The 16,992-nt window shown below is 40.7% G+C and overlaps 1 pseudogene; it reads right to left on the minus strand.

The window, feature by feature from the left end:
• LOC134564506 (3'-5' RNA helicase YTHDC2-like) overlaps positions 1–16,333 on the minus strand; it is a 43,894-nt pseudogene extending 27,561 nt beyond the window's left edge.
• Positions 16,334–16,992: the final 659 nt, after the last annotated feature.

Genomic DNA, 16,992 nt, shown 5'->3' on the forward strand with positions numbered 1-16,992 from the left:
CCTTTGCAGTAGTACCCTTTAAGTCATCCCAAAAAGTCACACCCCGGACGTTTTTCATCAGTGTGGGAAAACTCTGGGCTATTTCATGTCTTTCAGAAGCTGTCCTCCTCACAATGCAGTTCACTCTTTCAGCTTTAAACTGCATTCCTTCCCAAGTTTTTCAAGTGCTAGTACCAAATATTAGATCCTTGGAATCCTAATTCTTATCCTCCCATACTACAATTATTTACTGTACTTCCCTGTTTATAAGAAGACACACTTCAACACCAGAAAACTTATAAATTTAGAATATATAAGTTCTACTATACATTTAGAAACATAACACAAAAACCTTCTAATATCGCTAACTCCATGAAAGTAAGAATTGCTAAACATTTTGGTCCAATTCAGGAGATTACAGTTTTTCTGCTAACCAATGTTTTCAATAAGACCTATTGAAACCAAGTTTATAGCCCATAATCAAGACCATGTAATTAGGAATTCAGTTTAGGATTTACAGAAAATACAGTGATTTACAGGAGGTAGAAACTGTTCAGGCTGCCAAAATCTATAGTTCTTACAGCAGTGTGATTAGTTAGCAAATTAATTTAGGTGTTATAGAATTTTCTTTCTCTCTCCTATATTGACAAATAAATCTATCTTTGGTTTCTCTGTTTTTACCAGCCATTGGATAATTTGCAGTGCATATTTGCTCCCATACTGATCAGCTGTGCTACTTGACTCAAAACCCCTCTCCCTGGAGAAATCACCAGAGCAGTCGCACCGGCTTCACTGTGCCTATAATCAACTGAGAAGTTAAAAAAAAAAAAAAAAAGAAAAAAAAAAAACCAAACAAAAAAAACCTTCGCAAACCCAATAGAAACGTTATTCCTTCCTCTAAACATAGCACAAATACTGTTTTCAAATTCCAGCCCAAAGAGAATTTGTTTCCTCACTTTTTTGCTCTGCAGTCAGTTCATGTGAATTCCAGTTGTAGAAACACACTTCTGTAAATACTTCAAAACAACAACTAACTAAACAACTCATTATTCTGCTAGCCCTATCCATTTTTTCAGTAGACATCAAAATGCAAAGGTAACATTTGAAACTGGAGATAAAAGTAGGCATAGAAATTTAAGTAAATTTGAAGTTTATTTTTTCTTATGTAATAACACAAACTTACCATTGCTGTTTTCATTTAAAATAAGACTGAATACCTGAGCAAAGAAATCAGTATCTTTATGCAACCAGATGTCAGAAAGACAGGAATCCATTCCTTTTACTACCCACAGTTTGAGGCAATTCATCATTTGAGGCAATCATCTTTTTGAAGACAAAAAACAATGCTGAAAGATTAATCTCTTCCAAGAGTTGTCTTTATTCTCTTACATTACCCACAGAGAATTTAAATCGTTAGTGTAGATGAGTAACATGGTGGTTGGCTCTCACAATTAGGGGAAATATTATGTCAAGAGAAGTTTTATTGATGTATAGTTGTTATTGTGATATGTTCTTTACATAGTCTCCTTTTTCCCCTCCCTCTTGCATTGTTGTCCTTGGATGGCCCTGGTAGTCAGGGCACTTGAGGGGAGGGCAGGCTTGTTACTAGGAGGCACAGCATGGCAAGACCTGACCTCCAGTCAAGTTGCAAGAAAGTAGTCTCCACCAATGGACAGCAAAGAAGAGCTGACTGATGGACTTTGGGAAGGGTTAAGGTTACCTGATAAAACACCAGGTCTGTAAAAATGCGGAGCAGCCATTTTGTGGTTGAGCACATGGTGGTTTAGTCTTGTGCTCCCAGCACTGTAATTTTTTGCTTATGCAGTCATTTTGTTATATTTGGTAAAGGTTTAATAAACCTTTGAAATTTTAAATGTGAGCACCATTTCTCACAGTTAGTTTTCCCAGAAGCAATCAGAAATCCAGCACTCAGGTATCAGTTAATGCATTGATTGTGTCATATGCAAATAGTCGCACAATGGCAGTTGAGCCATTTGATATGAGGCAAAGTTGTGTACAACCATCATAACTGAAGAGCACACCTCAGCTAGAGCAGTTCATCATAATAATCTCTAAAATACATTAATATCCTGAGAGACTCTTGTCTTGTTTTGGAAAGACAGGTATCTGTCAGGGAACACTGAAGTTTCCCTTGAAATGGAGAATGTAAAACTCCTTCCTTCTAAATTATTACAATTTTGCACTTAGGAGCTTTCAGGCAAAAATATGGGAATAGGAGTAACAGTTCTTTACTAGGAATATTAAAAATGCAAATGCAGTAAAAAACCACAAAAAACAAAAAACAACAACAATTAAACAAACAAACAAACAAACCCCACCACAACCAAGCAAGCAAACAAACAAAAGTCTTAGAAAACCCTGACGGAGTCAGGACTATGACTTGACACGCTGTTGGCCAAGGTGTTGGAAGCAGTCCAAATAAGTCCTCCTGGAGTGACAGATGTGGTTCTGTTGAAGTAGAGATGATCCTGTAGTGACGGGGAAAGAGGATGCTCTGCTGTTCTGAATCTTAGGTTTTATCTAGGTAGGAATGCTTGGCTTCTCCCACTGGGTGGAGCATCTCACAATGGATGTAGTGAGCCTGAATGGCTCATTAACAGCAGATATCCCCCAGGAGCGAGAATGTGTCGTGGAAGAGATAAGGAACATTGCTCCTCCTGGTTTTAACAGTTGGCCTATTAACAGAAGGCACCTGGTCCCTCCACTCCAGAGTTATGAGGAATGGGTTATACAAGCTGTAAAAAAACCCACCTCCCCAACTGGTTTCAACAGATGGCAAATAGAATACACATTTTTAGTTAGATATTACAACTCAAGACAACTCCACAGCGATATCTTTAGAAAACAGATTTTAAATGGCTAGTAATACAACACAAACAGAAACATCTCTTCCAACAAAAGGAAAAACTTACCAGCTGATTAAATACCATGTCACCACCATCATCCAACCATTTGAGTTCTTCATTTGCCCTTGGAACCAATTTTTGTCTCCGAGATGCCAGTTTGTTAGTGTTTTCTTGAGCTGAACACCACTCAGCAAAAGTCCTCTTCTGTTTCTCTTCTAGAATGCAAAGTATTCCCCAAGAAAGTTTTAAACCAATTTTTATTATCTGTTGTTTTCTACTAAAAAAATAGTTATAGCAGGCCAAAGTTTTATCTATTTAACCTCTTTTATTTAGTCTAGAATGGTACTATCAGTGGAAAAATGGAAGAATTACTGGAAGCAGTGCAGAGAATCCAGCTTGAGAAGAATCAATACATTTACTCCAGAGAAGCACTAAAAGGGGGAGATGACAATATTTTGAGCTGTGGACAAAAAAAGGCTGGAGTGGAGATTTTTAGAGGTGTTTATAGTAACACAGAAGTCTAATTTTTAAAGTTTTCTTAACTGTCTTCCAGAGAACAGATGTAAAGTACAGTGCAAAGGAACTTTTCCGCTCCTTTAGAATGGTAGTACTCGAGGAAGTAGTGACAGATCTGTTTATACTGGAACAGCTAACTCTGCCCCAGGTATAGAATAGTACTATTTCAGTATTTTGACCTCCTGAAAAATCAGAGGATCATCTGATTAGTGTGTGGTTTAGTCAGCTGTAGTGTATTGGATTTGCAAGGCAAGACTTTGGGAGCTTTTGTGAGAAGACGCCAGAAGCCTCTCCCATGTCTGACAGAGCCGGTGTCAACCAACACAGACCTGACTCTGGCCAAGGCTTAGCCCATCTGTGATGGTGGTAGTGCCTCTGGGACAGTGGGAAATGGCGGAGAAAAACCTGCACAACAGAGGCAGCAGTTCAAGGGGAGCAGTGAGATAAGTCTATGTGAGAGAAGCATCTCTGCAGACAAGAAGGTCAGTGCAAGAGGAGAGCAGGTGTTCCACGTGCCAGAGCAGGCCATAGTCCATGGTGAGGCAGCTGTGCCCCTGCAGCCCATGGAGGTCCATGGTGCAGCAGGGATCCCCCTATGCAGGACTCCATGTTGAAGCAGCTGGATACTTGAAGGAGGCTGTGGTCCTCTGGGAAGTCCATGCTGAAATAGGGTCCTGACAGAACCTGTGGACCTGTGGAGGGAGCCCACCCAGAAGCATGTTTGCTGTCAGTATTGTGATCCTGGGGGGGTTCCACGCTGGAGCAGGCTGTTCCTGAAGCACTGCACCCTGTGGAATGGGACCTGTTCTGCAAGAGTTCGTGAGGAACTGCAGCCCATGGGAAGGACTCATGCTGGAGAAGCTCATGGAGGGCTTGGGAGAGACCTGTGTCTCTCCTTGTCCTTCTCTTGACCCTGTGAGTCTTTCATTGTGTTTCCTCTCCCCTGCCCATGGAGAGGATAGAGTGGCTTGGGTAAGCTCCGGGCATCCAGCCAGGCTCATCCCAGCACATGTAGGCAAATACAAAGGCTATATCCAAACATATTCTGAGGAATTAGAACCCATTTTTCCACATGGAGTTTTCTAGTAAATTGATTGACAGGCAGAGTTTCTCACGGTTCTCTTTAACTTGCATTTTTATTACAGTTTGAATCTTATTTTTTCAATTAATGTATTGTCCAAAATTTTAGGGTGCAAGCACTAGGAAATGTCTGGGAAAAGGCACAGTTTAAAAACAAGTGGTGTGCATGAGTCTTCTGGGGAGAGAACTGTAATTCCTCTTGTGGTCAGCAGCTGCTTTAAATTTTGAGCCATGGAAAGCTAGCAGCCTTTAAATGGTGCAAACCCCACAGTTTGTCTCTGTGATCTGTTCCATAGGGTTTCTCCAAGGACACTGGTAACATTCTGCACTAATGACATGCTCCTTCGTATGCTGATGGCAGGAGACAGCACCCTCTCCACCATGACCCATGTTATTGTGGTGAGCATCCTGTAGTCTTTCCTGTGGGGTGGAGCAATATGTATTGCTTTGGAAAATTAGGTCCTCGTTCATTTTATTTAAATTTGCTGAGCATTTTAGGTGTTTTTGTTTGGTAGAATCTGAATTAACTTTAAAGACTTCCTGAGTATGTAGAGTAGCATGTGTGTTTTGTGGATTTTGGTGCTTTTCTGTGTGTTTGTGGTTTTTTTCCTGTAAAAATATCTTACTTTATTTTCATGCCAATAATTAGTTGTGGAATCAGAGGAGTTGAGAACAGCAGAAATGTAAATTTTTCTGAACTTCCCCTGTCAGCAGAAAAGCCTTTGGGGGGGGTTACATTGATGTGGTTCAATGTGATCATGTCAGAATTTCTGTTATCATGTATTTGTTTTAGCAGTACCATGTTTTCAGTCCATTTGTTTGCCCAGTGTTCTCAAGATAATGTGCAGTCTATTTGCTAGCAAATTATTCAGGTGTGATCATTTATGATTATATTAATATTCCTATTGAGGAATTTAATAAGTAATGGCTACTAGAATGTTTCTGGCAAGATTTAAGTACTGAAGATTAAAAGAAATCACTGTAAGCTTAGGTGCCTACCTGTTTATCCAAGTTAAAAAAGCATGAGAATGATCTGTACATTCCTGATGTCAGCCTATAAAGCTTGTATTTGAGGCATTGTTTCATTTATTCATAATACAAAACAAAAGAGAAGAATGACAAAGATGGTTAATCAGTTATGTGCCTTCATCTATAGGCTTTGTGTATGACTTGTCTAAGCAATCTATATTTTTCTTCTCATTATGTGGTGTCATACATTTCTTTAAATGCTCATCAATGGTGAAGTGAGACTTTATTAAAATAAGATTTGCAGGATTTGTGGATTGTGGCCTTTTCTTGAAATTTGGCTTCAAATACAAATTTGTGGAGGTTTCAGATATTCACTTTGGCCTCCAAAGTTAAGGTGTCTACAGCTTCAGCACTGCAATGCACTTCGATCTGTTAAAAACTTTTTGAAGTATTTTTTTGTCTATGGATAGTTTTTAGAAAAGACCCTATTACTTAAACTGGGCTTACACATTTTAAGGCTTCTGTAATGTGTCACCAAATCACATATTTTATTTTTATTTTAAAGCTTATATTTGTTAGAAGTGTGATTTTGAATCTGTGCTGTTTATCTGTTTTTTTCCTTTTGTTACATAATGAAGTACATGAGAGGGATAGGTTCAGTGACTTCTTGGTAATAAAACTGAGAGATGTGATGCAAAACCAGAATCATTTAGAACTAATTATTTCTAGTGCTGCTCTAGATGCAGATCTCTTTATTAGGTATTTTGGAAGCTGCCCAGTAATACATAGTATTTATCTTAACTCTTAAGTCTGAGTATACCTGTCCTGAGACTCACAGATCTTATTAAATTGTAGCAAATTTTGATGAATACATGATGAATACATTGAGAGTTACAGGAATCTCTTCTTTGTGTATTCAGGTTTCTTAACTATTTGCACTTACTTCAGAGTGAAGTGTCTTAATCACTGGGAGTTCTGTAAATGCAGGTATGTCCTACTCCCTCCATTTTCTACTTTACAATTCAAGAAGTAGGAAAAGTGAAGTGCTGTCTTCATGCTGATACAGGACTTACAAGCCAGTTGAGTGTGATAGATATTAATACACTCCAGTAGATTCTAATTTTTCAAGCCTAGTAAGGGTTGTTACTGGTTACTGCATAAAACACAGATAACTGTACCTGTTCAGTCCAGAAATGCAGGCCTAGGCAGATTGGATTTCTTGCTTGAGTCACATGATTCTTTGATTTAAATGAATTTAGTAGCCATTCATCTAGGTAAATATTCAGAAAAGGCATCCAGTTTCTCTTAGTTTATGTTCAGTTAGCTGCAGTAAGATTGCATTCACATGCAAAGAAAAGTTACCATTGTAGCTTTTGTAATTTCACTTGACTGATCATTAGTAGAGGCAAAATATAGATGCGTGGGAGATGGGGGGGGTGTGGGTTTGGGATTTTTTCCCTCATGGCTTGCACGATGCTTGGGCGACCTCCTCTGGGCACATTGCAATTCTCTTACTTTTTCAACAATGATGTCCAAGTTTAATGTGTTTTGAAAAGTAGCTTTTAAGATAAATGGTTTATTTGACAACCAGGCAGACTTTGTGCATGTCAACCTTTTTTTTAAAAATCTCAACAGTTTTAGGAAATGGGTGGCATCACTTACTGGTTTATTTTAGCAAATGTTTGTGAGAAGGAAATCTCTTTCATTTTTATGCAGATGGAAGTGTATATTTCTAGTTCCCAGTTTTGAATTTCAGCCTAGTAAAATAAGGCTTGCAACTTGTTGGAGACAGGAATTTGGAAATTACACATAATTTCATGTTCTCTGAATTTTTTTTTGCAAGGGAGAGCCTTGTTGCAGCCGGGAGGCTTGGTAGGCTTCCCTGGCGGGCAGTCGCCTAAGGGCAGAAATGCCTAGTCATGGTGACTAGGCCAAAATAACCCTTCTCCCACGCTTGGACCCTCGCTTATCTCCCTATAAGACAATAGGTCACTTTCTACCCCAGCTAATACCACTGGACACCTTTTCAAAACCTCGGTACCCTATAAAAACCCCACTTTTCCCCCAGCTCAGTAGGAGCGCTGTCCCTGGAACCCTTCACGGAAGAAGCTAATAAAGATTCATCTGTGGAACTCCATACGGCGCTTCTCCTCTCTCTCCCTGTGTCTGCTAAGGCACCTTAGCAAGCTTATGAGCTGAGAATCACTGCAAAAGAGCTGATCACTGCTAAGAGCTGAATATCACTATAACTAAGCTTGCTAAGTGTTGCCTGTGCCCGGGAGCTTTGCCGGAGTTGCCTGGACAGGGGGGTATGTAGGTGCACTCCTAGCCAGGACCAACCAAGGCAGCCGAGACACTGACTGAAGCTACCGGGGAAAAACAAAAGAGCCTCAGTTGTGATTGTTGTGTGGCTTTCCAGTTTACTCTTTTTGCAGCTTCCTGTTCTTTTACATGGGTATATTTGTGTTGGAAATTCTGATGACAATCTCTCCAGTGTTTATGCTGGTTATGTAAAAGGCCAGTAACAATTAAAAAGGTGATTTTTTTTTTCCTTTTTTTTCTTTTTTTGACAATTTGAAAATTAAGAGAAGTGGCTTTGTCTGTTAATGTAATGACAAAAGCTTGATTCTCCTTCAGCAGTATGGCTGACAAAATCCTGACCACAGAAACCAACATTCTGTAGTTGTGGATTGCTGTAGTACGCAGAGTTTGTGATCAGTGTTGGAAGATTTCCTCCTTGACAGCTTCTAAAAGTATGTGAATTGTGGATTATTTTTCCTGAAGGAAAATCCTGAGTGATCTAAAGTCAGCTTAAGAAACAAGAAATCAAAATGTAGAGATTTTAATTCTTGCAAAAAACATCTTTGAATGTCCACAGATAAGGTCTTTAAAAGGGTCATGTTGAAAAAGAAATCAGGATAAATTACTAGAAGGTAAAGACCACTGGGATGTCTCATCTGTCAAGAAGAATTCAGTAAAGAAAGCCCAGCTTTGCTGAATTACTTGAGGACATGGAGATAAATCTATCTCCTCACATACTTCCCCATGAAAAGAAAGCAGTTCAATACAAAGATGTTGGGTCTCCTTGTGGAACCATGCACAAAGCTGTAATAATTGCTTATTAATTAATTGCATTTTTAATCCAGGTGACAGGCTTACATGGCAAGTTCTTGTTTATAACCCTAAACAAAAATAGCTGGGATTTTTTTTTCTCATTTTAACAATTTGTAGTTAATAACTGTCAGCCTAATGAACATCTCTTGCTGTAACACCTGATAAAATTGAAGAGGCTGCTGAGAAACAAGGTGGCATTTTACTCTGGAAATATTTTGTTTTGTCTAATTTTGAGAAAAATAAACTGCAGTGAAGATAATTCAGAAAAAAATGCTGCAAGTGAAGCTGATGAATATCTAATCTTTTATACAATCTTTATACTTTTAGCCCAAAGAAGACCTTTGGAAGTTAAAGAGATGTTTCTGAAGGACATTTTACGAAGCACTGGGTATGCAAACAAAAAGATGGTAAAGCACAAAAAAGAGAAGCAGCAAGGTTGGTGGACTTCTTAATTGGAGGGGTTGGCAATGAGAATCATTGATTGATTGAACAAGCAATTAACTGGATTATTTTCTGTTAAAATTCCAAAGTCAGGAGATTGAATGAGATGTGATTATATGACAGCAAGTATCTTTAAGCTCTCAGTATTTACATTAATGAAATAGTTTATGCAATTAAAGAAAAAAATCACTTTGATTCAGTGGTTGCATTCTTTTTGCTTTCAGTTGACAAATGTAATATTTTTCCTAATTATTATGGTGTAGAGTTACATATAATTGGGGGCTCTGCCCACATGAACACTAAAGAAGCATAGGATGCTCTGTACCTTTGGCTGCAAATTAGAGTGCAGCTGTTAAAGCAGGCAGGATTTTGTACGTCTTGCACAAAATGTGCAAGTTGTTCCCTTTAGTAACATTTTTCACTGCGTTTTTCAGTCATCGATGTAATTTTTATAAGTGTTAACACTCTTGAGCAAAACATAATTGATTTTCAGTTGCTGAAATAGATACTACTTCAGAACTTTTCCTGGCAGCTGAAAGTAATGGTCCCAGTGATTATTTAAAGAAAAAAAAATCTCCAAAGCTGTAACATACAATCCTTACTGGAAATTTATCACAGTGTTCAGCTCTGATCATGGAGACAGAAAAGTTCAGTTAGAACACTGGTGTTTTCTACTGTTTCTTCCACTTTGGTACAAAAATAAGTTGTTACCTGCAGGGACTGTCACTTATCTTTAGCATTACACTTCTGGAGAAAGATCTGGGCTGAGATTGTGTAGAAGGTAATGACTTAGGAAGCTCCTTTGAATGCAGTAGTTTGGAATAATGGAGGCTTTGGGGGTTAAACACCAACATGGTGGGTTTTGCCTTCTTGTTGTAGCCCTTGTTCGCAGTGGTGCACTTTGGGTACTCTTAAACATGTCATTTATACACTGGGTGGAGCATCTCACAATGGGATCATGTAATGTGTTGTGTCATTGGTGAGCTTTAATGGCCCATTACCAGAAGATATCTCCCTGGAGGGTGAACAGTGGTGAAAGAGGTAAGAAACATGTCCCACCTGATTTTAACAGCTGGCTGTCTTGGTTTGAGGGAAAGTGAGTTTTTCAGGAAGCTGTGGTCAAACCAATCAGTGGTCAGGTTTGAATGTTGGCACCTAGAGTGGCCACTGAGGGTTTAGACACGCCTCTGAGGACACAAGGGGTTAAAAGCAAGGACTCCCAGAGGTACTTCCTCTTTCTGGTTCCGCTTTCAGGAGAGGAGCATCTTCTCCTCTGCCCAGCTTTCAAAGCTGGGTGGGGGAGGGGAACCATGCGGCCGGGCTTAGGTAGGCCAGTGCCCTGGGGGGTGGGGAAAGAGAGTGAACAGGACTGGAGCTGGGCCAGCCCCATCCAGGATGGAGGGGTGGGGAACTTTTGGACTTTTGGAGGTGCCTTCCATCCCACCCCCGCATCCTGTCCCATCTCCTCTCCTCCCAGGGAGAAGATGCTCAGCAGTGTGGAGGAGTTGCCAAGCCTGCAAGTGCCCAAGCCTGTGGCCCTGCTGGGAGCTTTTAACTCTTTCTGAGGCAGAAGAAAAATTGATTCTCGTGGCTGGTGGTTTCAGAAGAGAGAGACAGCCTGGGACTGAGATGATAAAGGAAGATGAAAAGAACCCCAGATGGGCAGAAATGAAGAGGAGTGGCTTTTAGGCTGGACTTTTCTTGCATAATGTTAGCCATAGACAGACCCTGAATTCTCCTGAACATAAATAAGACTGTATTTGGGTGGATGCATTTGGCTTGAAACCAAAGACTTTGTGGCAGTGATTGCCACACTCCACTATAGGAGTGGAGAACAGAGAAGAGAGGAAGAGGTGTGGTGGCACCCTCTGTCTTGAAGGCTATTCTTGGAAACCCTCGGCCCCAGGGGTAAATGTGGGGGGGACTTTAATCCCAATATGAGAAGATGGCTGGTTTTTGGTACTTGGCCAAACATTCTTAAAAGAGCCCTATATTTTTTTTTTTTTTGGTCCATGGACAGTGGTGAGAGCACTGGAGATGGAAAGGAGGGTGTCACCCTGGCAGACTTCTCTGGGTGGTGCCATGCGTGACATGGGAACACGGGAGGGTGGACCTGTGTTTCCTGTGGGGGGTCTGTGGTGTGAGAGAGACTCCTCTCTCCCTGGATGAATTGAAGATTTTTTTTTTTTTTGAGTGATGATGACTTTGACTGGGAACCCAGGGTTTTGGTTTAAGCAAGTAAGATGAGGGTAATGTGTAAGTGTTAACAGTTTGAGCATGTAAGGGGTGGAAACTGGGGGAGGAGAAGAAATGTTCTGGGAGGTTTTCATTTCTGTTTTCGGGTGTTTAGGTTTTCTTTTCTTTTCTGTTTTCTGCTGTTATGTAGTTTAATAAAGTTTTCTTTCTATTTCAAGTTTTGGGCCTGCTCTGCTCTGTTCTTGACCACATCTCACAGTAGTTCATTAGAAAAAACATACACTCATGGGTGCAATGGCATTTGGCCAGCGCCAACCCATGACACTGACTCATTATCAGAAGTTTTCCACCCCCCTTCCCCCTGGAGTTAGAAGAGATAAATAAAAACAAACATCTCCCCAGCTGGTTTCAACAGATGAAATAGAATACACTTTTTTTGGTTACATAACCCAAGACACAAAACTAGACTGGTAAATAATGCTCAGTTTCATCAGTCACTTTCCAATTCTTGTTGTTTTCCCTTTTATGACCCCTATCAACTCACACTACATAACATTTGTTGACACATGCTGGTCTTCCCACCTACCTTCAAAGCTTGCAGAACTTTTGGATCCACACATGTTAAAAGTAGTGAGTAGAAAAAGAAAACAAGAGGAAAATGTAGATTTGATCTGAAAATCAGACAAGGATTTACGTGCACACTCTCCACAGAAGGAATCAATAGAAAGCACTTGAAATTCAGTTCTATAAGGCAACCTACTACATGAAACTGCAAAACACAAGAAGAAAGTTGTCCTTTTCACTCTTAAGTATTCCTTACCTGCAATACCGTAGGCCAGCTACACTTTATGGGGTTGCATCCCAAACATACTGCTGTTTAAATGTACATAAGATTCATGATACCAACACAAGACCAACTGACACTTAGAAATACCATTAGTACCTGCTTTCTAACCGGATCTGGTAACCGATTGTCTGGCCAATCTTCTCTTTTCTTTCTGCAGCCACTCTTTCAGCCACAGCAACAGCTGCTAAACGTCTTGGCTGAGTACAAAACACACGACAGCGAGTTCCATTCTTGGAGCAGTCATCAAGGATAAACTGAGGGATCTGTAAAGAAGTGGTTCAAATTTACTTCTTGAGAATGTCACAGCTTTCTTAGCACAGGAAAACAATTTAACTGCATCTCAGTATTACACATTGCAGACTTTTAAGTAAGATTATCACTGCAAACATACCTGAATCAGCAGAAAATAAATTTCTAAGTAAAACCTGTTTAGGTTTTTTTTAAAGAAAAAACTTGCAGTGTCTCTCTCCTGCTTCAGAGAAATCTATTTTAAAAAAAAAGCCCTGAAGATAATCTCTCATTTCAAACAAAAAATTTATTACTCTGGGTACTAAGGGTACTAAGAATCTAGCCTTAGAAGAAAAAGGGCTATACAAACATCACAGCTACTTTCCATTCAACATTTTGCATTATTTTAATAAAAAGTTGTATCTATCAGAAAATTGTGAGGAACTGTTTATGCTTCTAGTACCTGTCTGCTGGCTTAGTATATCAAAAGCAAGAAAGGGAATTGAAACACAAGATTTTCAATCATACAGGAAAAGAAAAGCCTTAAAATAGGATAAAAATGTCCCCTATCATAAATGTTACACAACTGGCTTTAGTTTAGTGTAAATACTGTTATCTTTTTATTTCATTGAAGAAACATACTTGAGTAGTTTTTCCTGATCCAGTCTCTCCTATAATCAAAACAATTTTATTGTCCTTTATCATTCGGACAATTTCTTCCTGTTTTTCAAGAATTGGTAGTGATTGCCTGAAGGAATCAAACTCTGATTCCCCTCTTTTCACTGGGACCTGGGGGATACCATCATTAAGTCGACCACCTGTCTTGTTCACTTCTTTGTTTTCTGTGAAGAGAAGTTAAACGTTTATTTATACAGATATAGAGGAAGGTCACTAAAACACTGCTCAAAAATTGTTCTTAACAATTAACATTGCTGACTTTTTGTGCATCCCTGCGGGTAAAGTGACAAACCTGTCACACAGTTGGAAGTCATATTTATAGCAACACGTCCTTTTGTGATGCTTGAAATAGATATTTTCAAAACTGTTATTACTTTCATAGGTATTTTGAACAAAACCAGACTCTTGCAGACCATTGTTCCAAGTCAAAAAAAGCCTACAAAGAGCAGAAAAAGGGAAACTAAACCAGAGAAAAACAGCCTGGTGTATTTTGGTGGCCTTTGTATCCATGCCCACATTTCACATCCGCAGTTTTCCCTAGAAATACACACTTTCAGAATTAAACCTTTAATCTATTACATGCATTTGCCTGAAATCATACTAATTAAAGCATGCTGTATCAAGAGTCACGGACCCCACACAGCAGTGTGATGTGTTGGAAAGCAGTGCATAAGTAGCCAAAAAACATCCACGTCTTCTGAGGGAGCTACTTCAAATCCAGCATTGCAAGTGCTCTTCTGTTATTCCTTGATAATTATTTTCCAGAAGAATGAAAAGCTTGCTGTAAATTCAATTATACATGTTTAATGTGATTAACAGATTCATATTCTAAATTACAAGCTCTGTTGTACCAAGACAAACACAGACTAAGAGATCAGGATAACTAAAAATACATTCTTGAGAAGCAGAGAAAGACAAATATTAGACTGTTCATAAACTGATCCCTTACATTTGTATGACATTGTGTTTCAATACTTTTATTATAGCTTCCCTATGTACACTAAACAATCCTATTAAACAACTGAACAATTGAAAAAATCAGCAAAGGAAGAACTTAAAGCTTTAACAGACACCATGTATCAAAAATGGGCAATTAAACAAGGCATATCGGTACAAGTGTTTTCTGTTCACTACATCCACCTCTGCACACAGAAACACGGTGTAACTCTTCCACTTGTAGCTACTAAAGCTATAATCTAGATGAAAGTAATGCTTTAAAAAAACCTCAGCATTTTATCAGAAGTTCAGAAGTCTTTCAGTGAACTCTTTCATATTCTGGAAATCAAGAAGTCTGGACTGTAGTGTCTTAAGGACCAAATCTGTTTTGTAGAGATGAAGAAACAAACACTAAACTTGATTTATCAGGGACATGAATTTCTATAAGCAGAACAGCCTACCCCATTTTCTCATAAGGGTGTTCTTATGGCATCACGGTAACACTCTGACTCTTCAATCCCACCTCATAGCACTTGTATGAAGTCACATTTCATGAATGTGCTTCCAAAAAGATTTGGCTGGAAGTGCCACACAGGTTCTCAACTAACTGAGCACAAGGTAGATATCGCAATGTACATGATATGACTGCCCAAATTCCTCACAACACCAGTTATAAAAGACCTTAAAAGTAAGGGAAATTCATCTGTTTGTTTAAAGATGTCTGATAGGACATAAGAGGGGACAGAACAGAAGGGGGTTTGTTTTGTCCTTGGTTGCAGGTGGTTATTTCAAGTGGTGTCAATGGACAAGTCCAAATCAGAAGACACACCCAACATACCAGATTCAACAGCACAGGCATTTCCTCGCTCTGTCCTTGGCAGGAGTTCTGTGCGTTCCTTATTTGTGACAGGAAAGCTCTGAATTAGACTCCAAACGGCGTGTTTTGTATGGAGAGCCAAGTCACAAGTCATGACTGCATGTGTCTCTGATACATCCTTTTTCCTTACAGTCAGGTTGGCTCCTTTTCTGTGAGGGGGGAAAAGAAAACGTATTTTATGAACAAGTAACCTACTCTAGGTTAACTTTTATCAGTCAAGTTATGAGGTTCTATGCAAAAACTTTGAAAAAAAAAACCCAGAGATCACAGTGAGAAGTCTTTTTAATGGACCCATTTAATCCACAGCATATAAAAGCAAGCCCTCCCAAAAAGCATGTAACAAGTTTTTCCAAGCATACATACAGCAATGAACAAAGATATTTCTATGTCTACTTTACATTTTTTCTCTAATACTATTCCTTGCAACACAGTAGGGTATGTTGAAAACATCAATCAGGCTATCTTTAGTCATGAAATTCCATTTGTCTGCACCAAAAACCTGAAAATTGTACCCCAACTCACCCTTTGCTTTTAGATACCAGTCCAAGAGACTGACAGAGCCGGTGAACAAACGCTCTTTCAGTACTAGTGAAACTAGAAGGAAATTCCATCTCTAGAAAGAGAAATAATCATTAAAAAACAGTAACAATGCAACAGGCAATAATCTTGACGTATTAGCTCAATGTTACAGAATCACTGAATTGTTAGGATTGCAAGGGAGCGCTCACCCAGTGCAGGCCCCCTGCCAAGGCAGTCACCCTGGAAAAGGTGCCATAGGAACACATCCAAATGCGTTTCGGATGTCTTCAGATGCGGAAACTCCACGCTCTCCCTGGGCCGAAGTTACAGTATTCTGCCACCCTCCATGGAAAGAAGTTCTCCCTCGTGTTGAGGTGCAACTTCTTGTGTTTTAATTTACGGCCATTGCTTCTTGTCCTGTCACCAAAAATCTGCACCGCCATCCTGGGACTCACCTTGGAGGTATTCATATGCATGAATGAGATCCCCTCTCTATCTTCTCTAGGCTAAACAGGCCGAGCTCCCACACCTCTCCTGATAAGAGATGCCCCAGATCCTCACCTCAGTGACCTCTGTTGGACCCCCTCCAGTAGCTCCCTGTCTCTGTGCTGAGAAGCCCAGAGCTGGACACAGCACCCCAGCTGCGCCTCACTAGCGGTGGGCAGAGGGGCAGGATCCCCTCCCTGACCCGCTGCCAGCGCCCTCCTAACACCCGCAGGTTCCCCCTGGGCCGGGCTGTGCCGCGCACCCGCCTCGTCCCCACTCCGGAACCGCTCCAGGGCGAGCTGCACCGCCATCTCCACCTCCTCGTCCACGCCGACCTCCCTGAGGGCCTCGGCCCGGGCGCGCACCGCGGCGGTGGCAGCCGAACCCCCTGCGGCCCCGCTGGGCTGCCGCCGCGGGACCCGTCTGTGTCGCGACATGGCCCCGACACAGCCCGGACACCGGCACGATCCGAGGCCGCCCCTCCTTGGCCCGAGGGGCGACGCTGGCAGGGGGGCGGGGCGGGGCCTGCGGGAGGTCACCCAGAGCCGGAATGGCCCCCGAACGGGAGGAAATAGGCTGTTTTCCTGCCGTTAGGGTGTCGAAGCCTGCCTATGTACTGAGGTATGTGTATGGCCGTGGCCAAAAACGTCAGTGTTACCCCGTCTGGTCATAAATTACGTGTTTTAATTGAATGACATTAAACGTAGGTGTGGCGAGGGTCATCTCGGGTCACAGCCTCCTCACTCTGTAAAGTGCTACTTGCCCTTGATTTTAGAGTGTCTTTTCCTGCTGTCCTTTGACTCCACGCCGAGGACATGAGATAAAAACTAAACCCAAACCTCTTGGGTATGACACAAGGCTCAGTGTCGAAGGCTGCTGCTTTGGAAACGTCATTAGGTCAGAAGGAGAGTACTTGGAAGAAGAATAAACTACTCCTCAGTTGTGAACTGAAGTGAAGAATTAAATAAATGGAAAATAAACACTCACTGTCTGATGCAGCTGGCTGAAAAATAGCTCTTTAGAGACCTCTGCCAAAGTTGTGTACAAGGCTCACTTCAGCCTAATTCTGCACTGAGAGGTCCCACTGGAGCTGAACGATTCATCTATTCTAAGGATACTTTTAAAGCTTTTTCAGTTTTTCAGTTCGGGTATCTGCCTATGTATCTTCAATCCAAGTACATAATTCTAGTTCCTCATAGCTGTTCCTGTAACATTCAGTACTGCCACCTCAGAGTGCATCATGGTTATTGTGGAAAATT

This window comes from Prinia subflava, chromosome Z (assembly GCF_021018805.1).
Source record: "Prinia subflava isolate CZ2003 ecotype Zambia chromosome Z, Cam_Psub_1.2, whole genome shotgun sequence".
Lineage (NCBI taxonomy): Eukaryota > Metazoa > Chordata > Aves > Passeriformes > Cisticolidae > Prinia > Prinia subflava.